This window comes from Micropterus salmoides, unplaced genomic scaffold (genome assembly GCF_014851395.1).
Source record: "Micropterus salmoides isolate LMB-PRFRI ecotype aquatic unplaced genomic scaffold, ASM1485139v1 Ms_hic_scaffold_13, whole genome shotgun sequence".
Lineage (NCBI taxonomy): Eukaryota > Metazoa > Chordata > Actinopteri > Centrarchiformes > Centrarchidae > Micropterus > Micropterus salmoides.
This window is the reverse complement of record NW_024040374.1, coordinates 15,919,835-15,944,313: the sequence shown is the minus strand read 5'-3', so window position 1 is coordinate 15,944,313 and position 24,479 is coordinate 15,919,835. Positions and strand designations below refer to the sequence as shown.

At 39.4% G+C, this 24,479-nt stretch overlaps 1 long non-coding RNA gene across 1 annotated transcript in view; it reads right to left on the bottom strand.

The window, feature by feature from the left end:
* Positions 1-6,232: 6,232 nt before the first annotated feature.
* Positions 6,233-24,479, bottom strand: part of LOC119900626 — a 54,880-nt gene continuing 36,633 nt past the window's right edge. Inside the window, exons 2-4 of the long non-coding RNA XR_005444085.1 lie at positions 11,295-11,419; positions 8,070-8,149; positions 6,233-6,652 (exon numbers count right to left, since the gene is read on the bottom strand). This is a non-coding gene — a long non-coding RNA (uncharacterized LOC119900626). The remainder of the gene's footprint in view (positions 6,653-8,069; positions 8,150-11,294; positions 11,420-24,479) is intronic.

The window sequence follows — 24,479 nt, the reverse complement described above, 5'->3', positions numbered from 1 at the left end:
ACGCATAGCAAGCTAATAAATCGCCCCGACACACCCTTTGGCAGCAGCACAACCCACCACAACCACATCCCCCTCGCCCACAACCAGTCTAACTCCTTATTTAGCTGTGTTTAACAGTGAGACAGACTCCCTGCATGCAGACTCCATTTCCGAGGTAAGACGCAGGGAGCTGGGAAGAGGAGTCATATAGTAGGGTTTGAGGATCTGGAAGTTGGATTACATTTTTTGTACTTTTGGAAAGGTCATTTGGCCTAAAACTACTGGGAGAGGCTCAGAAAGTGGCTGGAAGATGTCACATGCAAAGCCATGCACGCACAGACAGAAAAATTGGAAAGTAAATGCATGCAGCAGGGAGCACATATATCTGTTTTGCACCCTGGTTCAACCATAATGTGAGCCAAGTTGACTTTTATACATTTGGCTTTCTTCATTTTGACAACTCTGAAAAAAAAATTAATAGCACTGCTTATAAACATTAAGAGTAATTGGCAGTCTTTCAGAAAGTTTCCTTCATCATGCAAGTAGCCAGATGGCTAATGTTTATCAAATTCGGAGCAGCAGCAGTGGTGTACAAGCAGTTGCCCCTCCCTTATTACCACCGCCAAGTTACCCTTGAGCCAGGCACTGCTCGGTGGCCAGCAGATCATTTTGTGGTTGGGCACCTTCAAGCTGTGTGTAAAGGAGTTAGTTTACTTATCGGGAATTAGTTACTAGAGTATGTAAAGGGGGCGTCTCACAGGCGGGTGTGGGTCTGTGTTAGGGATGAAACAATTACCGGTTTAACAGTAAACCATAGTAAAATTCCCGACGGTTATTATTACGGGTATGGTTAACCGTGCTATTATAATCTCACGGCAAACACTGTCCAGCCTCTCCCAGACAAGGTTAAAATCGTTAACGAAGATGAACGAAATAACGAAAACTAGATGTGAAAAAACATCGTCATTAACTGAAATAAAAATAAAAACGAGGCTTTACAAAAAAAATACTAAATACTTAAATTAAAGAGTAAATGTCCATAGTTTTCCTTTATTTATAGGACCTAGTAAGCCTAAATTTTGAGTAGATATGAAGCTCGGGGAACTGACTTTCCGGGGCAGCTGATCTGGCTGGTCCGGCAGTTCAGCGGTGCATGTGGTGATTAGCCAATAGGCAGCTGTTGGTGAGCCACGGGTGTGTTATGATTTTGTCCTCCGCGTGAAGAGCTGACCCGCTGCGTGTCCATCAAGAGAGCCAGTCAGGGTACGGATCAGCTGTGTAGGTGGTTGGTTTTCTTTTTTAATAGATTTTTTGGCAAATATATTTTTATTATATTCTGGCTTAGCATCCTGCGTGTGGGATAGGCTAAACTTGCCCATTGATTGTGAGCTCCCCTTGCACTGGGTTAAAGTGTCTGCTGGTCATTATATTTACTGCTAGTGTGTGTTTTCTTCACAGAGTGCTAGGGACCTGTTGTTTGTGGCTCCAAGGGTGGGCTACACCATCTTCCAGTTTCTTAGTTGTCCATCAATTGTATTTCTCCTCCATTTATTGTATTTCACCTATTTAACCAAGAATGATAGAGCTAGAGACTGATGGAATGTAGGATTAGGGTAGTTTGCTCTTAGGGTTTTCTGTATGTAGGTTAGAAATTATACTGTAGATTGCATGTGCTTCATTTATTTGTAGTATTTATTTCGACAATGTGTCAGTACTTACTTACATATTTATTGGCCCTTTTCACAAATATTTCTAATTGTACTTGTATTTTATTGTTTTGTGAAAAAAATTAAACTGGACTGAACTAAACTGAACTTGGCATCACGTAGTGACAAAGACTAAAACTAATAAAAACTAAACTAAAACTAAGCATTTTCCAAAAATAAAAACTAAACTAAATTAGCAAACCCACATTAAAAACTAATTAAAACTAAACTGAAATTGAAAACAACAAGTCAAAACGAAATAAAAATAAAAACTAATGAAAAATCCAAAACTATAATAACCTTGCTCCCAGAAGCAGGTGCGCATGCGCAGAATGCAACGTGGGTTTGTTTGGGTCAATGACAACACGGCGGAAGAAAAGGCTGCGGAGATTTTTCAGTCACTCTGAAGTCTGGTCGTATTTTAGTTTTCATGAGAGTGCTGAAGGAAACTTGTGAAGGCAGGGTGAGTTAACTTTTAGCTTTGGTTTGTCTCTCTGACTTGCTAACAGCGTGTAAACTGAAGCTCTCAGTATTAGCTGCTCCTGTAAAAACGCTACACGTTGTTCTGCTGCTGTGTGCGTCGTGTGTCGGCAGAGTCTATTCGTTCACTGCACATGATAACACATTACACAGTTTAATCAAGCAACCAGCATATCTAGAAACGCTTACAGACTACTCTGTATTTATGTCAGTTTTTGGGATCATTGCTCACTGTTTTCTAAAGACTTATATGTTTTCATGTAATTGTCCACAGGGTCATTGTATTACCTATATAATATAAAATCTTGATAATGCGCACAGATGATTTTCATGTTTACAAAAGGTATTTGCTGTCATTTCATTTTTTATGCAAACAAAATGGCAAGTGTATTTGTAGTTTTCAATATAAAAACTTGTGTATCAGTACATTTTAATATTTTTTGGCATATTTTTACAATACCGTGATAATACTGATAACCTGAAACTGTAGTTGTCCACGTCTGTATTGAAGTATTATCAAAAATTTAACGCCTTCCTGATCTCTTTCCAAAACGTTCTGCATTTCTTTGTTGTCTTGACGGAATGTATTGCACAAACGGATTACACAGAGATTCTCCTCAAAGTCACTGATGGTATTGCACTCACACAAAAAGTGACAAAAGTAGCTTTGTGAAGAATGAGAAAAGAGACGTTCAAACCCTGCCTTACTTTCACACCTCTGTGCAACTGCCCATAAAGCAGGCATGATTCTAGACAGATGATGGATGCTCCACACTCACCTGATGTGACACTGACACTGTTGAACAACGCAATAACAGGGTACATTAAATGTAAGACTTTTTATGACCTTTTTAATACCACTATAATAGAAAATTTGTATGAATTTTAAGCCTGAGAAAATTAGTATTTACGAAGTTAGCTGAATTTAATAAAACATTTCATTATAATACTCACATTCATATCTAATACAAAAGCTCAGAAGATCATTGGCACCCATCTCCCAAGCATCAGTGATATCGGTACCAGAGCCCAAAGTATACTAAAGGACAGTACCCACCCAGCCACAGCCTGTTCAACCTGCTGCCTTCTGGGAAGAGATATAGAAGTTTCAGCTGCTACAAAGCTCAATTTCATTATATAACCTGTTATATTGTGACAATAAATGCACCTACCTACCTAATACACAATAGCTTTTTGGGGTGTGTTTGTACTCTCATAACAAAATTAATACAATATTTTTCACACTAAGAACTCTTATGATGTGAAACCAAAAATACAAAAATAGTGCAGAATGAGTTGTTACAATTAGTTACACCTTGGCTAGATAAGATAATGTAATGTAATATAATATGTTAATGTAAATACCAGTTGCTTTAGTGATTATTCATCCTGTTCTGTTTTTGAAATTTTATTTTTTTTATTTCTGCTTGAAATATAGTTTGTTTAGTATTGGCTTGAAAGCAGTGGGGATAAGGAGTTGGGCTCAGGGTTTGTTTTGTCCATCTGGTTGATGTAGTTTAATGTGTGATAGCATGTTGGACGTTTTCATTCACATAACATTACCCTACGATAGTGCTACAACGTCGACACACAGACCCAGTCCTTGTCTCAAACACAACTGTCTCTCTGTTGCTGTTGTAACGTTAACTGACCAGGAAGCTGTAGGCGGGTCTTCCAGCTCTGCTGTTTCGTTACCGCTCGCCATAGTGTGATTGACTCGCATGCCGATCCGCGCGTTATGCCAACCTCTGCACCACTGCCCTTAGCCTCGTCCGCCAACTTGTCCGTATCGCTGGTCTTCTGAACTTCAGACACTTGCCCATTCTGAGTGGACGAACGAATGTTAGCTTATTAGTAGCTCGTCAGAGACGTTTTCTTTTCTTTCCAAACAACTAACTGACTCACACCAGAGCTTGGATGGCAGAGCTTGTGCTCAACACTCCATAGTCCAGAGAGTAAAGTTAAACACTGACGTAAACAGTAACGTTACCTGTACTGCCATATAACACCCAAGTCACACCAAACGGAGTAAATTGTAAAGTCACACACACAAAAAATATTTATTTATGACGTTGCGGCATTTATGTAATCCTACGAAAGGACAAAAAAAAAAATTTAAGACTTTTGTAAATAAAATTTAATACTTTTAAGGCCTTATTTTTTAGAATATTAAATTTAAGACCTTTATGTCTGTGTGAGGTATTGATGGATGAATAAAACAAAAAGAGAAACATGTCTCAGGAAAGCCATGTGTACAATACAATACATTACAGGCAGAGGTCTGTCACTTTCAAGTTACCCCAGTGTTACTCTGGAGCGGGGAATGACTAATTAGTCCAGCTTCACATAACTTGCTACATTGGTGGGGGTAATACCATAGACCAGTGGTCGGATATTGGCGGCCTGCCAGCAATAATATCTGGCCAGCGGCCAGATTACTTTGATAGCGGCAATAAAAAATAATAATTACAGTGGCTGGTGCGGAAACAGATCTTGGTCATGACAGCGAAAGTTACTCACATAATTACTTCTTCTTAAGTGATTGTGCCTACATAATAAAAGCACGATAACGTTTTTTGCTAAGTCCTTTATGTTGTGTTTAACTGAGAGCTTTTACTTTGAAAAGTTCTGAAGGAAGTTCAAAAGAGTCACTGTCTTGAGTGACACACCTCTGAAAAAGCCATCAGAAAACGTGAGATTGCAGATTCCCCTGAATGAGAAAAGCAGGAATTTCCTCTGCCTGGAGACACTGGGGACATGAAAATAAGTGTCCATAGGTTGATGTGGACCAATCGCTGGGATGTACACACTGGTGCACTACCAACTACCAAGCGAATCGAACACACAGTAAATGTTGGAATATAAATGGTCAATTGAAGATATCCTGGCCCGCCATCTAATGACATGAAAAAAATTTGGCCCGATGCCAGACTTATTTGCCGACCCCTGCCGCCTCTGTCACCCGTAGATTTCTGAAGAGCCGTTGTGAAGCCCAGTGTCCAAAACAGTTTTTTGTACCAGGCTTTAAACATGTTTATTTCTACTGTGAAAGAAATTTTAACATGGGGCTCCCTGGGGAGTGACTCACCTTTGGAGTCAGCGTTATGTGTCCCCTTCCTCTGTCTTTAGGCTGGATTCATCGCAAAGTGCTCATGCTGACTCACATTTACTTGTTAACCATGTGTACATCTGAATGCACAGGAATGTTACGCTGACTTTATCGCTGCATTGCTGCATTCACTATGGTAATACATAAAATTACTTAAAACCACAACGTGAAGCTGCGAGGTATTAGTTTTATGTTCTCTTGAGTAATTCAGTGGGTAAATTCAAGGTGTGTTTGAGAATGGTGGGTGGAACTTTTGAGACCCAAAAGTCACATCATCACCAGTCTTAAGTACTACATAAACAGACTTTACATCTGTTGACACCACCTCTACATCTCAGACATCACCTGGCATCATTAGAGCGGAGCGGGGCAGCGTAGTGAGAGGTATTAAACCCTGGGGATGTAAAACTGAAGTGAAACTGGTGAGGCGTGAGGCTACCCTGAACGAAGCCTGCCTGAATTGAGATTCATATCTCATTTTTCTCAGGCTCTCCATCTCTCCTTTCTCTCTTGCCCACATACGCTTGCACATACTCTCACTGCACACTTTTCTGTTTAGTATGGCAAGGTAGGGTGACTGTGCTCAGGGGGACAATTTAACTAAATTGTAAATGGCCTGGGTGCAGCTGTTCTAGTACACAGTTAGCAAGTAAGGAGGTCACTGAATCACCCCTCATTCTTCAGAATTGACAGTCTCTGTAAGGCAGTATGGAAGATGTGCATTCTCCTGAGACCTCAGTTTCGACAGACCCATTAGAAAGCACACACACCACTTGTCTATATGTTACATTTATATCCCCTCACCTCAGTTCTGGCCATGGTGTCAATAAGAACTTAACAGTCGTGTCAAATGTCAAGTGATAGAAATAGACTGAAGGGCTATTTGAAGATTGACTGTGTCTTGGAAAATGGACTTATACATGGTTACATGCACACACACACACACACACTTTGTTCCCTTTCTTAATTTATTTGAAGTGACAGCTGGGTAAGTAACACCACCAGGAGCGTGGACACCACGATGAGATCCAGACCTCATGGGCACCATCACGTCTAATAAGTTTATCATTAATTGCAGCCTTTGGGGACATTTGTTCTTGAATTAATTAGTCCTCAACAACTCAGGGCTCAGCGAACGTGAAGAAACACAACTCACTTAGCGAGGCGCGGTGACCTGTCTCTCATTTTATGTTGTTTCTTTACTTTACATCACTCTGCAGACATCACTGTCTAGTTCACCATCATTAATCTGCCCACTGGCATGCCTTTATAAGAAGTCCCCAGAGAACAGAGCAGCACTGCAGGCACTGTTCTCTGACAATGAAACACAGTAGCCTTCGATTATATGTGGATTGTTCCATCTTTCGAAAATGTCCGCCTACAGAGAGAGAAAAAAAAGAAAAGAAAGAGGGACCAGTCACTTTAGCCCTGTAGTCAAATATTTAGGTCGTTTTTCTTTTCTTTTTTTTAATTATTGAATCACAGTAACACAAAGAAGAGAGAATTTGTCCCAAGTGAGACACACCACACACTAACACATAAACATACTTAAAAAGATTGAGAAGAAACAGAGAGAGGAGCACCAACAAGGACCAGTCTCGTGAAGCACCAAACAACACAGTGGTATGCAGTATAAATCTGGATCAAGTCCACAGACCAGAGAAAAAAAAAAAAAAAAAAAAACAATGGCGCAATTTAGGATATGAGGTTATTCTGTACTGTAGTTCAGTGGATAGACTATTTAAACAGTTGCTATCTGTCCATGTTCAAATATATGAGGCACTTCTTAGCAATAAACATTTCCTAGTATTATCCTCTGAGGCTGTTAAACGTGTGTAGAGGTAAGTAGATGGAGGCTGCTGAATGCATAAGGAAAGGCAGCCTAAAGTACTTCACAAACTCTGCAGCAGTTGCTTTTCTGGCCTTCAGTCCCCATTTAAGATTAATTCGTCAGGGGCTTTTAGTTGGTTCTTTAGCTGGGCTTACACTGTTTTGCTTGGAAAAACAGCAGCTGCTGCAGGCCCCCCAAAAGAGTGTCAAGTGGCACTTTGAAAAGTGAGGCTAACCAGAGACCTACTGTAGCGAGATCGCTAACTGCATTTGATGTTGTTTTTGTTAGGATTTGACACAATGCTAAGTACTCCCCAAGACTCTCAGGGTCCCAAGGTAAAGTTTCTAGCACTGTGCGGAATAGAGAAACTGAAGAGAACTCATCATGTCAAGGAAAATTTTCATTTCACTAAAAAGCAAAATCTTTTTGCATCAATGGATTTAGCGTAAAACCTCTCATCAGGTCTGGCACAGTCACTGTTGTTTGGTAAATTGAAAAAAGCAGCAAGCAATGACTAGTTAGAAGAACTACTATATAGATAAGATCTTAAACGTAGTAGGCATTTCTTATGGATTATAAAGTTATGTGCAATGTTTCCTGTGTGCATTGTTGGCAGGAAAGCAGAGACACTTGACACAACAGTCCAAGCTGCACTAAGGGCTGCAACTAAAACAATCATAGTCTTACGAAACTACCGATTACACAGCCACATGATTAGAAGAGACATTTTCATTTAATATGGACAACCCATGCAACAGGGAAGTTTGACATTTGTTCACAATTTTGTTTGTCCTGACTGAGGTGGTGCAGAAAGAGGAAACAAACATGAATTGCTGTGTGCAACAAAGAGAGGCAGGCACATGTAAAAATAACTCTGGAAGAAACAAGTAGTTCAAGGGGAGAATAATAATGGTGGAAAAGATGGAAAGTCAACCAAGTCATATGTGAAAGTTTCCTTCCTCACCTCTGTTCGGCACAACCACTTGGGGCGATCGCCTGCTGAATTCATGCTCGGTCAACTTTGGATCGGTAGTCACGTCCGTCCTTTAAAAACCAGCACGCCAAACATGGCTATCAGCTTTCCTTCAGCTGCTGTCTATCAATGTCACACTGGATCAACAATGCAGAACCCTTTCTGACTCTCTGCTCCCCTGCTGCACAACTGCAACCCCTCCACCTCTACACCACATCTCTCACTACACACACTCCGAGTATTGTCAAGGGCAGGTTGTGAACTCAGGTGCGGTGTAGTTGACTTATTTATTTATTTGTGTAACAAGCGCACAGATCAATATGAGTATTCTGCTGCGAAATAAGGCTGGACTGTCGAGAGACAGATTAGGGCTGACGCAGCTTGGCATTGCTCAGCTACCCGTTCTGAGTCGGCTTGTTGTAGGCCAACAATTGATCCGGCACGCTCACACAGAATAATTAAAAGAAAACTTTAAGTATATCGTCCCAAAAAAAAAGACACAAGACTACTACTACTGAAGACACAAGCATACACAATAACATACATTTATGTATGCACAAGAGTTTGTGGACAATACAAACTCAACTTTCAGTTTATTAGGTATATCATGCTAAAACTTATGCAATCTAATACAACAGCCCTGCAATAAAACATTACACTTGCCATTTTATGGAAATTTCTATGCTATTTGTGGTGCTGTTGAAGTGAATTGCAATTACACAGAGAGGTGGCTCTAATACTGAGTCCACGCATAGTCTAACCATATTTAGTCAAGTGCTAGAGTAAATATTAAAAATTATAACGGGCTATACAGAGAAGTGCTCAGTATAACGTATTATAATTCAGCAGCAAACACTAAAGCCTCAAAAATTACCATTAAGTTAAATCAACACCTCTTTAAAAAAGGATTTAACAAAAACTGAACATTATAAAGGTTGGATTTATTGCAGGGCTGTTGTATTAGACTGCAGTTTTAGCTACAATAATTGTACCTTTTAAACTGGTAGCTGAGTGGATGAACAATGAGACCGTTACTCGTGGTTTTTCCTGGCTCAAAATGAGGCAGAGGTGGTCCCATCCTGATCATGTGCACTGCGACTTCAACTGGTCCAAGCAAACACTTTTAACAAGCAACATATTTTAGGAGTTATAATAATTATATTATTGCAGAAAATGACAATTATCACGTAAAAGAAAAATTTATAATAAATAAATAGCAAGTTGCTTAAAATCAAGTAAAAAAATAAATATAAGCTATTAGTTTCTTTTATAGTTCAGGGATCCTCTTGTAGCCTAGTCATCTGCAACTTTCTGTAATTGGCCTAGTAATATCTGTTGTTACTGAAGCATGTCACATGTCATGGCTAAACTCTGTTTGACTGAGAACATGACCACAAATACTGAATACAATTTTTTTTTTTAAGTATTTGTGTTTTAAGTAGTCCCCCCCTCCCCACACTTTTACAAGATCACTAATTTTTTATATTATATGGTTATTTTGTTTCTTACTTCCTAATTTAAATTAATTTGCTTTTATCAGTACATTTCCATTTACTCATTTGCCAGACGCTTCTATCCAAAGCGACTTACATTTGAAGAACAACATACAAGCATCAATAAAGCATCAATACAGTAAGAGCAGCAATATACTAATAAGAGCTAATAGCATGTATGGCATCAATGGTTTAATACCTAGGGAAAAAAGTGAGAGTTAACAAAATAGTGCAATCAATACAAGAGAACTGTAAGGAGACAGAAGAAGAGCACGGGAAGTGCATGTTAGAGGTTAGGGGTTATAGGTGTTATAAGAGAAAGTGTTCCCGGAAGAAATGAGTTTTCAAGAGCTTCTTCAAGTTAGAGGGGGGACGCCCCTGCTCTGATGGCTTGTTGTAGCTTGTTCCACCATTCTGGTGTTACAGATGAGAACAGCCGGGACTGAGATTGCTTTGTGTGTAGGGATGGCAGAGAAGTAGTGGTGCAACAACTAATCGGCGTAGTTGACAAAAATCCATTATTACATTCTTTGCCAACGAATATATAATCTATATGGTTTCCTTTGGTCAATTCATTGTTAGAGTAGCAAATAATTATTTTATATTAACGGTCCTGTTTAACATTCGAGATGTGTAATTTTGCGATTCGTATTCGTTTCAATAATCAATAGAATAATGGATTATCTAAATTAGTCGTAAATTGCAGCCCTGCCGAGAAGGAACATAAGGTTGTATTATGGAGTTTAGGTAAATGGGTGCAGACCCAGTAGTCACTCTGTATGAGAGAGAACCATGGCATGTATCCGAAACTGGGTGGCATACTGAGTAAGGCAGGGCCTGATTTTTGTTATGTTTGTGATGGAAATTTGATATTTTACTGTGTTTACTGTTTTACCTTTTATGCTGCATTATTGTAGGCCTGTTTCACTGTGTAGTGTTTAATAATTTTATTATGTTGCAGCTAGGTGAAGGTTCCCATGGGAGAGTAGCTCATTAGAGGGGTTCCTTATCGGACCGTCTTCATCTCAGGACAGTTGGTCCCTACTCCCTTCCTAAGATAGCTGTGTAATACCCTTACAGTATAAAGTCAACTGTTTCTTCACTGGCTCTTTCTCTTACATTCTGCAGACTGTTTGCGCTCTGTACGTCTGACCCTTTGCAAAAAATAAAACCCTTAAAAGACGTCGGGATTGAACTCTTTATTTCAGAAGACTCACTTGAAGGACAAATTTCCATTACATGTTGTATAGAGCAAAGACCGAGAGCAATATGGTCTAAAAAAGGACAGTTGGTCATCAATCACAACACCCAAGTTTCTCACTACCCTGGTTGGAGTGACAGATGAGGAGTCAATTTGTAGTTTGATGTTATGGTGGATTGCTTGGCTGGAATGACCAGGAGTTCAGTCTTAGAGAGGTTTAGTTGAAGGTAACAAGCCTTCATCCATGAGGATAAAGTATGTATCATGTCTTCCGATGTAGGTTTTGTATTGAACTACCGGTATTAAAAAAAACACACACTGACTTTGTAGTCGCTGTACAGGACGCCGTTCAGTCACATGTAGAAGTGCATAGAGCAGTGTTCACAAATGCAGACTGACATTTGCAATGGCATTTTTAAACGTTTGCTGGTGATATAAAACTAAAATAAAACATGGAATGACAGAAAAAGGCAGTTTTCTTTTCTTTAGTGATTATTTTTTGCTGTGTGGCAAAGGCGTTACCAGCGGAAACACTGTCGCGGCCCCAGCGCTTCAGTTCAGCTAATCAGACGGCTCTTTTCTTCCTCTCCGGACGTTTGGCAGCCCCAGTGCGCTGTGCTGTACACCAAGTCAGTTTAATAACGCAACTGCAGTAACAAATGACAGAAATCCACAAAGTGCAACGCATGTTAGAAAATAATGTTTACCGTGGAGACAACCTCAGAATTTTGTTGAGAGCAGGAGGCAGGAACAAATTTAACAGAGGTCTGCGCTTAACTGTCTATGCAGGAAAAACCCTGGTACAGTATAATATGACATTAACAAAGAAGAGGGTCTATTATTTCATATACAACTTCTCTCTCTATCTTCCAACAATCTCTTGCACTCAATTTAAATGAGATTCAAATAAAACAGCCACACGCCTTCTATCAGTCAGCACAAAGCATATTATTCTGTTAACAATGTAGGTCTTGTCTTATAGAAAGTGAAAACTCATCCAGATTGCCCCATTTGAAGGCAGCACTGTCAGCTTAGCTAATTTAGACATGACAAACACAAATTTCTTGACACTTGAGAATGCGGTGAATTTATTTACAATCCTGCAAGCAAAACAGCTTTCTGATGAGTTCTTAACATTCTACCCTTTCCAAACTTTGCCCCCCCCTCAAAAAAAAATACAGATACAAAGTACTTTTCACAAAACATTTCTTCCCCGCATTGATATGAAAATGTAATAAATTTCTTCTGACCTTGACCCTTCTGTCTTGCCAGTTTTTGAGCAACAGTGGAATGCAAAAAAAACTAATTAAAAGATAGCCCAAGCCATTAATTTCTTTCTACAATGCACACTTTTCAAATGTGAGCACTACATCTGGGAAGGAAAATGCAGAATGGCTGTAGAAATAAAACAGCAGCACTGAAATTAATTTATCTACTGTAATCATAAATTAGTCACAGATGTTCAAAGCATTGAACAGGTTTACTCTATCAACCTTTTGAGGCTTAAAAAAAATATAGAAACACTGCAGTAGTTGGAAGTATAAACATCATGACATCTAGTGTGGTGCATTGGATTCACCTTGTTTTTTAGTGTGCAGTCAGACAACATTATACTACAGAGGATGTCTATGAGGTTTCCAGCATTTATAGTGTTTTATCACATTCCCCCATACAGACGCAAAAAGATACAAGTAATAAAGACATCAGTTTTCAAATCAACACACTCCACAGCTTGTACCCCGTCCCTCATTGTCCACTTCGCGGCCAATGTGAGCCAGATTGTTACTGTATAAACTGTTTCATTGACAAAATGATTTGGATTTGAGACTTAAGGCATGAGAGAAACACACATCTCTTATCCCAGTACTGAAAAGTAATTTTGCTCTCCTTGATACCATGGGAACCCAAACACTCACATCAAAGTTTAAATTGGCCGCTGGGAATAAAGGGGCCATCTCAGTGACACCCACCCCCTCCATCTCCCGTTTTTCAGGAACACCTCTCAGTTTCACTTAAAGTGCAACTCTCATAAAATATGGGCTCCATCATCACTGAGGACGACAAGCCAATATGTTGGACGCCACTCTCAATGGAGAGAAGTACCGGTGCCTCAACGACCCATAACAATATCCCCCAAAAACAGTGAATTCTGAAGGGATGGCGTTTTAGAGGGGAGCTGACTCTCTTCAAAGCTCTTATTACACTTTTACATTAAATCTCAGCTTGAGTGTCAGATGAGTTTCCAGGCCTCTCCTGGCTCAGTGTGCAGAAAAGAATAAGAGGGGGAGTGAGAGACACTGCGTAAGTGAAAAAAATGAAGCAACCAATGAAGCAACCATTTTTTTTCTTTTTTTGCCAGCACACTGGCACACTCCACCATCTCCAGTAAATGGGACTGTGCACAAGAGTTATCCCTCTGGCCATTCTTGGGTCAAGGCATTTTTGCCCAAGCCCTTTGCTTTGACAGGAAAGGAACAGCATGTTATTTTACACCTAATTGCAACTGTCAGCAGCTAACATCAGTTCAGAAAGAACAGTAATGTGACATGACTACAAAATAAACTCCTTTCTCCCTATCCTTTGAAGGACATCTGTAAGGCTCATTAACATACTGTATGGTAAGCAGCGGAGCCTATCAAGCGGCTGGGAGTATAGCACCAGCAGTGCCACCGTTGAAAAAGACAAACAAAATATATTGCCTGCGCTGACGAGGGATGGTAGGTGCACAGAAAAGCATGTGTAGTAGTTAATGGTATGTCACTGATGGGGAGGAGAGGTCAGACCAAACAACTGCACAGGGAAGGCTTACCGCCTCACAGTACATACACACACACACACACACACACACACCCACCCCCACACCCCCCCCGCAACAAAGCCTGGTGTATGTCATCATTTTAGAGAGTGTAAAATAAATTCACTGGTGGCCAGAATGCCCATAGCTGGGCCTGGTCAAAAGAAAAAAAGAGCCTCAGTGAATCCATAAATAAAACCTGCTGGCTGGTCTTTTTTCTCTTCTTTCATCAACTACTGTGTTACACACATCTTGCCTTTGAAAATGAGGAACAGCAAAGTAAAAATATGAATAAAGGAGAGTGTGGACCCAACTTATTCCCTATGCTACTATATCATTAACTACTAGAACAGCAAACAGGGGATGAACCTTAGTTACTTCCACTGAATACTGCAAACAGAACTTACAAAGGAGCTGAATCAAAGGTTTGCCATGCAGTAAATGTGTCTATGTCACAATGTGAATTCCACCTCCGTATGAAGAATTATTCAATTACAATATTCTCTCAGTTGTTGTGGCCATTTAGGGCTTCAGGCATTAGCCTTACAGAGGGGAAACTGGTGACCACTGCAACTCCGTACAGAACAATGGTCTTATTATTTGCTCTGATTTCCCATGGCTCCAAATTTCGTTCTTCAAATTACTCCAAATGGCAGAACCACCCGCATCATGTGTTAAATCAGGGTCTTCATTTGACTACTTAAGCATTTTAACATTGACTGTCCATCTGTGGGATTTCACTCATTAGCACATTTGCTTTCACAGAGACAGAGAGAATGTGTCGAGAGATCCTGAAGACTATAATAGAGTGAGTGTGACTTTTGTCTTGTCAAGATAGATGAAACTGTATCCCACAAGAAAGAACCACAAGTTCTCTTTCCTCCCAGTGCGGCCCCAGAATAACAACATCAGATAATACAATCTCTCCTACCCAGGGGTCACGTTAACCAAATATTCTCTGTCATTGACTGAATTTCTTTTTTAACAATGACGTAAAAAATCTGAAGGCATTTTGACAGATTATGACTAAGGGCAATCTACCGTAACATAGAGGTGGGATTTAAGTCGCACATGTCCACGTCAGAAGCAAGTCACCGTGATGAAAGGCAAGCAAGTCAACCCAAGTCATTGCTTGGGTAAAGCAAGTCACAAATCATATGAAATTCTTAGGAATTTGTTTAAACAGTTTAAGAGAAGTGGCAATTCAACTGTATGATCATTTTGGAAGATGTGGTGTGTGTTCCTGTTCTAACTATATTGAACTATACACAAAGGTGTTTCCATTATTTAGTCTACTATTGGCTTCACTGATTATTGAAATGGAGTAGAAAAACAGAGTAACAGAAACGTGTAGTAACGGTAACCTCTTACCATTCCTGTAAAATTTGTTTTAAACACCTACTCAATGCATATCCAAAGTAAATTAAATGCAGTTCTTGAACCATTTGGAGTAAATTCATAGTTTTGGGGCTTCTCTGAAAGATAACACTCTGAAGTGTCTAACCCAAAAGTCAGAATCACTGTAAGCGCTACTGGAATTGATTTATATATGTTTAAACACACTAAAAGGAATATATTTTTGTTTCCCTGCAGACAACTACAGCAAGGATTTATTAACTGGAAAACACTGTGAGGCCACAGCATAAAGCCTTACCTAGTCCAATTTTTTATTTTATACCAATAGTCAAATGACATGTTAACCCGAGCATTCCCATTGGCTAGTCAGCAGAACATAACTGTAGGTTTGTTTAGTACCTGTAGAATCGATCCGTACCTGTAATCTTTGGGTTTTTCAGATATTCAGATATACATTCAAACATTTTCACACAGCTACAATACATTTGGGACAGTATTTATTCCATACATGATCAACAATAAACCTGTTTTCACAGTGCACAACCATTTAATGTGCAATGCAATCAATGACAGCTTAAACTCCTGTAAGTCAACAGATTCCCCAGACACTCAAACCAGTGTAATGTTAACTAAATAAAACTGTAACGTTACATGATCAACAATAAACCAGTAACCTGTTTGCAGCCACGTTAATGATTAACGTTATGGCAGACAGCGGGACGTAAATGATTACGTTAATCAACTGCCAGAGGTTTGGCAAGTAAACAAACGTTCATTCATCTTTTCATAACAAACGACTGTCGGAGTTAACCTCCCGTAGGTTGTAGCTGAAGCAAGAAGCAAGCTAACGTTAGATGGCCAATGCTGAGCTAAACATGTTTACCGACCTCAGGTTTCTAACCTATTTTGCTTTCAGCGCTTCTTTGTTTGGGCCTTGTTGTATGAAGTTTTAAAGCCAAAGTTTATGATAAATGTAGTTACGTAGGTAGGTTATAGGTAACGGAAGGAGGGGAACAGCAAGCTCATCAAATGTTTCGTAAAAATAAACATTGTTCACAAGTCCTTTACCTCGAGTTCGAGTCAAGTCTGAAGTCTTTGAGGACAAGTCTCAAGTCGAGTCTGAAGTCACTGTGTGTGTGAGACTTAAGTTGGACTTGAGTCTGAGTCTCAAACTCTAGTCCCCATCAATAACCACATGTAGTCCACCTGTAGTAGACCCTCCTGTCCAGTTGGTGGTAAGTGTGCATATTAATTATCTGTTGTCCAGTAGTTTTGTCTTTCATCTCACATGCATGACCTCATGGTCTAGCTGGCTTTAGCCATCACATAGGTAGGTTATACCGCTAGATGGCCTAGCTATTGCAAAATGTCACGACAGTGTGTCCAAAGTTTCTTTAAAAACCCAAAATAAATAAATAATGTGATGTGGTTAATAAATGACGTGAAAAATTAGGGATTGATGCGGTGGAGGGTGAACAACAATCAACTAATACTGATAACATTTATCAGCCAGGGGCAGCTAATGTTACAGGGGTGGTAAGCGGCAGCCAGGAGGTAAAAATGATTGAAAAGTGATCGAGTTGTTGTTTGAAAATTAAATGCTATTAAATATGCTATTTCTCTTTATCATTAAAAAAAGAAAAATTAAAATAAGAGTAATAATAGATTATTATGGAATTTTTACAACCTTGTCTGTGTGTTTCTGTTACTTTAACTTAGCTTTGAAAACACTAACAATCATACAACCTCACATTTGAGCGTAAAAGGTTGAAGTCCTTCACCACTGTGCATAAAGGCGCTCACATTTTATTTATTTTAAAAGCGGTAAAGTACTCTCAAATTTGAGTTTAAATAGGCGTTAATTGTGTTGGAGGCCTTGTCATTAACTTTCTGAAATGTCAACACCTACTCAACTCTTCCCTGCTTAATTTCTAGGGCACATTGGGCAACTGAAAACAGCTATCAATTATTTATTAAAGTTTCCAAATAGGGACTGTTGCTCACCTTTCAATTGTGATTCACACTCAGTATACTGACTATTTAAAATTGAGAGAAAAGCGACTTGTCGACAGAGCTTTAAATGTTGAGCATGCAACTGAAAGCCAGATGAAATGTGTGTCTGTCAGCAGCGACTGGAACCAACAAATGTTTGCCAGTATGTTATGTGACAACAGAAGCTATGTCTGTAGTGCAAATATCAACCTAGGAGTCAATAGAAAACCACATCACTAAATGGGCCCAGTAAACAAAGCCATTTTAGTACAGAACGGAATTCAGTTGCTGGCATTTTAAAAATCTCAAAAACAAAGTTATAAGTTCAAAATAGTAAAGGTTAACATATCCCTGTAGTGACACTTTTAAATTACTGGGTATTCTGAGTAGATGTGTATCATGTCCCAAAAATTGTCTATATCTACTTTTAAATTTCTTTGACTGACTGTTCAGAGGAGGTATACATATATGAATAAAATTTGTTGTACATCATCTTAATGATAATCTCTTCGTGCAGAGATCAGGCTTCCATAAGTGCATGCCTTTGGACTTCATTGTTGTCCGACATTAAAAGGGCAGGACTTGCAAATCTCCAGACTGACACATTTGCGTATAGATCTCAAAGTGGGTAGGTGGATCATGATTTCTGTCTTGGTAGCTCTCTTGTTTCTCCTCCCAGAGGAGTCCATTGACTTCTACAGCAGCGAAGCCTCCTGCTGCACTCGGTTACTGCAGGCCATCTGGACTCAGTTCAAAGCTTCACAGATAGGGAAGAGTCTCTTCCAGAGGGCCTGTAATGCACAATGTTCAACAGCCATGTCTTAATATCACTAAACCCCAGCAGGACAAGCGCTTCTTAAGTTCCAAGCATAGTAAAATAAAGTGTTATTGCATAAAAACTGGACCAATACAGTTACTTAGTGAAGGTGGAAATGAACAATAATTTAGAGACTTAAATAGGTTGTTAGGAAATGCATCAGTGACAAGCGAATTTTGTTTTAACATTAGATGCAGCGGCTCACTATTTCTCAGATTGATGAACTCCAAATAATTAATGGAAACACATAAACAGGGGTGTTGATGGCGCAATGGATAAGACACATGCCTTTGGTGTGAGAGACCTGGGTTCCATCCCTCACTGTGACCCATCCACCATTGTGTCCCTGAGCAAGACTCTTAACCCCTAGTTGCTCCAGAGGCGTGCGACCTCTGACATATATATAGCAATTGTAAGTCACTTTTGACAAAAGCATCAGCTAAATGAATAAATGTAAACATGACAAAATTTATTGTGCTACTGATTGTAGGTTTCTCTGAGAGAAGATGGAGAGCAGCGTTGACAGTCGACATGAACTGGCCTGCAGCATGTTCACAAACAAATCTAACAAATATACTTCCCATTGTCTGAGGCAGCAGCACGCTGATAAGGTCTTGGATTGAACTCCAGTTCAAGTGAACCACAAAAGGCTTCCTTCCTCTGTTCTCCAACCTCCCACAGTGAAATGAGAACACCAGTAGGTTCAAATACAGGGAGGAATTCTGGGACAGGATGGAGAGGTGCACATGATGAACCTCCTACTTGTAAATACCAGACAGATGCAGACATGCAGCAACAAGTCTAGTGAGACTATTTCTTGGCATCTGGTCATGTCGGCTGAAAATCCAATATGTTGGGGGGTTCTAGTCACTTAGAGTGTGTTGCTCCTTTTCTTTGTTACATCCATGTTCTCTACCTTGTGTTATTATTAGGGCTGCTGATTATTTTTGATTATTACTGATCAACTGATTAATAATTTGGTCCATAAAATGTCAGGTAAAGAAATGTCCATCACAATTTCCCTAAAGTTCACATATCTGACTGGATAAAAGATATTCAGTTTACTTTTACATATGACTAATAAAAAGAGCAAATCCTACCATTTAAGAAGCTGAAACCAGATGTGTTTGTTTTGTGAAAAATTTGAAAATGTGAAAAGTAACTAAAATGATTTATGAAAATAGTGGGCAGATAAATCTTCTGTCCTTCCACTAATTCTTATTATAAATCAATTCAATGAACAATGGAGGTCAAGTGAAAATAAGTAATGTATGGCACTTTTCAAATGAACTCTTTAACGTTCACTTTCCTGCCCCCAATACTAGCACAGTCTCTTACAGTATTGACTTTAAAAATGATGTATTGCACAGATGTGAGGAACATGACCTTAAATCTCCTCCTTTCCAAAAGTGCTCTACCTTGGGGTTTATAAAATCTGTTGTTTACACATGAACTTGTGGTTGGACAAATGTGTTTCCCATACAGTCACGTTAAAATACATAATATCTCCAGGGAGGGGTCTGAGTCCAACTCCTCTAACAGCCTCCACCCCCTCACTCTTCTTATCGTTATGATCAAAAGAAAACAGTTTTTATGTAAGTGTGTGGAATAGTCATTTTTAAGCTCTCTAAGCTCTTTCTGTTTCTCTATTTGTAACCACGGATACAGTGTGCAAGCACACAAGCTGAGTCCTTACCGCAGTGGCCTGGGTTCGATTCCAGCCTTGGCCTTTTTCTGCATGTCTTATAGAGCCGTGGTCACATTAATATGGAGTGAATGGATGGTCGGCGCTCTAAGTGTCTAATATTGCCGTGGATGGGTTTACACTGGAGTTAGCCCTGTGAGTCTCATAGAGACGCTAAAGGGTACCTTGTGTGTGTATATAAGATGCAGAGGGGTGTGACAAAGCATCGGCCTGGGTTGGTTATAGAAGAGTGTGACATACAACTGTAAAAGATATAGAATTTTTATATGCTCAGGACTTCGGGCACTCTTGGTATCTATGTGCCATCTTATCCTCTAGTTTACAAGGAAGTGCATGCACCATTACCAAAAAGGAACGTTGAAGTATCTTTTAGCATGTCCACTACTACACACCACTGTAAAGTTTATGTGTAAGTAAAATCTATACAGTTTCTAGTAGGACTGTTGTCCATCCATCCATCGTCAACCGCTTATCCTGCGTACAGGGTCGCAGGGGGGCTGGAGCCAATCCCAGCTTACATTGGGGGAAAGGCAGGGTACACCCCGGACAGGTCGCCAGTTAGGACTGTTGTGTGATATGTATGTATTGTGTATGTATATATATATATATGCATTTGATTTCTGGGCTAAAAATGGTCAAAAGGTGAGTGAGTGAGTGAGTGAGTGAGTGAGTGAGTGAGTGAGTGAGTGAGTGAGTGAGTGAGTGAGTGAATGAGAGAGAATTGCTCACAGCTTCAGGGCTTATCCGTGACTTCTGAATTGTCCCTGGCAAAACTGTAATCAATACATTTAAATATAAATGTTGTCGGTCAGTGTATAGCTACACAAATGGTTAACAGTCGCCGCAAAGTAGTCAGAGAATAACATGACACACCGCGACACAGACACCTGTCGCTCTGTGCCCTGCTGTCTTTGTCCCACTCGCTCAGAGACACTTTGCTCTGTTTGACTGTCTCTCTGCTCCAGGATGCTTCATTCTCTCTAAAGCGGATGTGATCTGCACTTTATCAGAAGTGCTGAGGTGGACATTAGTGTGGAATTGTGGTGATATTTCGGTCTGAGTACAAGTGCTTTCAATTTTGGTTTTCTTTCTCTGATGAAGAGCAGTGCGCTCCTCTCGTCAAGTAGGCTACAAGTCAAATTATTTATTAATATTGGCCTAACTGTTTTTTTTTTTAAAAATGGGCCAACGATCGGCCCATAAAGCATCGGCCTATACTGACATTGGGCTGGCCCCATCACATCTCTTATTAGCCCCCACTCCCTCCCCCTTTCTTGTGTTGTGGACCAAAATAATAATAATTCGCCAAATGAAAAGAACCAATATGTAGATATAAACTAAAAAAGATTATAAGCTACTGATTACTGCATTACATTCTATTATATTTTTATATTCTGAATTGTCACCTGCCACCTAAATGCTGTCCTTCCTTTTAAAAAAATAAAGACATTTCCACCATAAATTGGTGCAGAAAATGTCTCCAGAATTCAGGACAATAAGTGTTTAATACTCAATATCTTCTGGGGCAGGACCCCCTGACCCCCCCTGTTGAATATTTTGTCAATAAATAATTCTTCATTGAATTCACATTAATTTAGCTACTTTATCATTGAGGTGAAAAGGTTACATATGCACATTTAAAAATACTTTAGGTTACTTCTGGCATGCCTACATGTATGTAGACTCAGCTGGGATTAAATTAAATGAGAAAAGTTGATCTACAGGAGAAACATATGACAGCAATACAGAATGCCTGACAGCCTTACTGCATTATATTACACTATATTCTTCTTATTTTGAATTGTCACCTGAGACATTTCCTCAATAAATTGGTGCAAAGAAATTCACCAGAATGCAGAAAATTAAGTGTTTAAAGCCCCCCTCCAATGTATTTTGACATTTCTAGGATATTTCCTATTTTTCGGAGTCATTTCCTTACAATGTTGATTACCCACATAGTTCGCCAAATGGCTTAATTTTGTGCTCAAATTTGCAAAAGTTGCGTAGTTGTTAAAACGGGGTTGTGATGTATGACTATAGTAATTCCATAAGTCATACGTCATTCTCCATTCTCGTTAAAAAACTGTCACGCCGTCACACCTCGTTAAGTCAGAGCATCAAGCCGATAAACATTGTTGTGAGCTAGCTAACCAATTTATCATGTCATTTACGTTGAACTTACGGTAGGTATGTCTGATTGTTGGTTTGTCTTTCTAGTTTAGTTAGCTAAGTTGTAGTTAGCCAGGTGTAGTTATCTAGCATAGATTTGCAGAAAGTTGGCTAACAGAGGGTCTTTATTTTATTTTTTAAGTTTCCTCCTCTTGGTGTGCTGTTCATTTTCATTATGGCATCTGTGCGTGCGGTGTTGGAGGACAGATGACAGAAAATGCGTCGCACTTTCACCTGCCACCGTCTGCAGTCTACAACATGCATTTTACTGACGGCCGTTTTACCAATGCATCGGCGGAGGCACCCCCGCGGTAAAGTAAGCGCACCATAAAACATAGTGGGAGTTATTGTGTGCAGTGCGTGACAAGACCATCGACTGTATGATTGATAACAGCTGATAGGCGCACATTAGTTTCTATCATGGGTAAGTAATAGCTACTCCTGCCAGACAGTAAAGTGTACTGAACTTTACAGCGTTGATGTTAACACAGCATATCGTTAGTGAATACTCCAGCCGGTCAGTTTTTGGTTGTCATTGTAATGTATTACGTCCAACTACTGACCACACCCCCATTCTCTGTTTGAGAAAGAACGTTAACCAAAAATGGCAGTTAAAACTGTCTGGAGGGGGCTTTAAAGCCCAAATTTTTGTGTTATTTATTATCAGTAGTAATTATAAAATGTAGAAAATGTAGGATACATATATAATTTACTGTTGCTTTATAGATGTACTGGGTAGGCAGCAATGGGGGGTTAAAACATCAAAGATTTCTGTGCTGGGCTAAGCCTGGAAACGCCCCTGGTTGAAGACCTACTTTTACTATGTCTTCTTTGAACAGAATAAAAGCAGCTCTATAGAAATTAGCAGGACAGACATATCTGCCTCATATACAGCACGTGATTTAGGATTTTCTTTTTTCTGGTCTAGCTGAATACATTTATGACATACCACTTTCCTACTGAAAAAAAAAGGTCTTTAGGGAAATACTATGGGATATGGAAATTAATCTTGTATGGCAAGACAAAAACTTATTTGACAAATTACCATTGCCCTGACGTGTCTCTACAAAAGTTAAATCATTATGTTACTTTAATGAACCTTAAAAAAAAAGAAACTCATGGCTATAGTTAAATGTCCACCCTTTAGCTGCTTACAAATATGTCTTCCTGAGAGGCATCATTAGGGAAAAATCAGTCAATACAGTCCTTCTTGGAAAACAGTTTGTGGAACAGCTTCTCATACTGTTGAACCAACCCATGTGTATAATAACTAAGTCTGAACCAGTGAACCAATTTCCATGTGCTTAGCTCTGATGGAAGCTTGCAGGAGTTATTTAGAAGGTGTATTTAGCTGCTGTTACTGGAGAAGATAATGTTTTTCCACCAGGAGTATGTGGAACAACATGTGGCGAACATAATGCTTCTTAGATATAAAGTCTTTTGTGCTGTGTTACTACACTGAAACAACACCATTAAACCCAATGAGAGGAAATACATTTAAAATGTGCTTTGTGGAGAACTTTTTGGTTCCCACACATGTTCAATTTGCACAAATGGGGCATACACCAAGCTTTTGAAAAGAGGAAATAATTGCTCAAACAAACAAAGAAAAACACTGAAGAGCAGTAGTAACAACCAACAAGAATGTGCTTTGGTCCTTAGACCGTAAATGTATTGAAGTAGGGAGTGTGGTATCACACTCACCATGGCTGATTACATAGCTTAATGGTCTTGGCTTCACCTCATGTTTTACAAGCCCAAATGGTCCCAGTGGTCTGATAAATCATCGGCATATCGAGTCAGATTGCTCCAAATGAACTGTTGCCATTCCTAGGTTCCTAACTAGGGGAGCAGACCATATAGTAGGCCAATATAAATAACCCTTTATCCTGTATCGGTCACATTCAAAAAATACTCCTCTTTTATTTATGTTGAGACTTGCGAAACAGTTCTCAGCTTGGAATCTTGTGTCTTTCTGCTGGAGACAAGAACTCAAAACAGCCAAATTAAAAGACACGGTGGCACCACTCTAAATCTTTAATAAAGCACAATACATTGACAAGAAAACAGTCACAAATCAAAAGTTATCTATTTTAAATTAGAGAATATTTTAAGACTCAAACAAATCAACACACAAAACTTATTTTCTGGTGCCCAAATTAACAAAAGGTAACTGAATCCACAGGCAAGCTAACTGGTAACTATAGTACAACTCATTAACATAATTTTGCTAAATCAAATGCCTACTTTAGATTTTTATATTAGCACCACTTGAAAGAATATACTGTGACAGCTTAGACAAAATGACATGTTGTGTACTATAGTCACTGCAGCTTTGACATTAGAACGATGTGACCACTGTGTGATGGAAGCCGTCGCTGCATGTGTGCAGGGAAGCCACTCCTTAAACTGACAGATGAATGTAGCCGTTTAAACAAATACAACTGGCCCAGTAGGTGTTGGCAGGATTATATTAACACCTTTCTTTCTGAGAAAAACATTCTTGATGTCTAAATATAACACAAGCCTGATTCCTCCCAAAGACTAACACACACACACACACACACACACACAATGTTCAACTTGAGACTTTGTGAGAATTTGTGAATGAAACGCATACATTAAAAAATCTGATGAACACATCGGCTCTAAACTGCGCTACAATAGGCAAATAAATACAATTAACACGTAAACCTTTTGAATGGGTATGCTGTGGTTGTTATTCCTGATTCATTCAAGCGGACACATGGTTTTTGTAAGGGATTTGATTAAGTTACGAGCAACGAGTCATCAACAAACATTGAATCAACACTTATCACTAATTACACGCAGGGACTTAAAACCCTAGAAATGACACTTTCCACATGCAGGCTT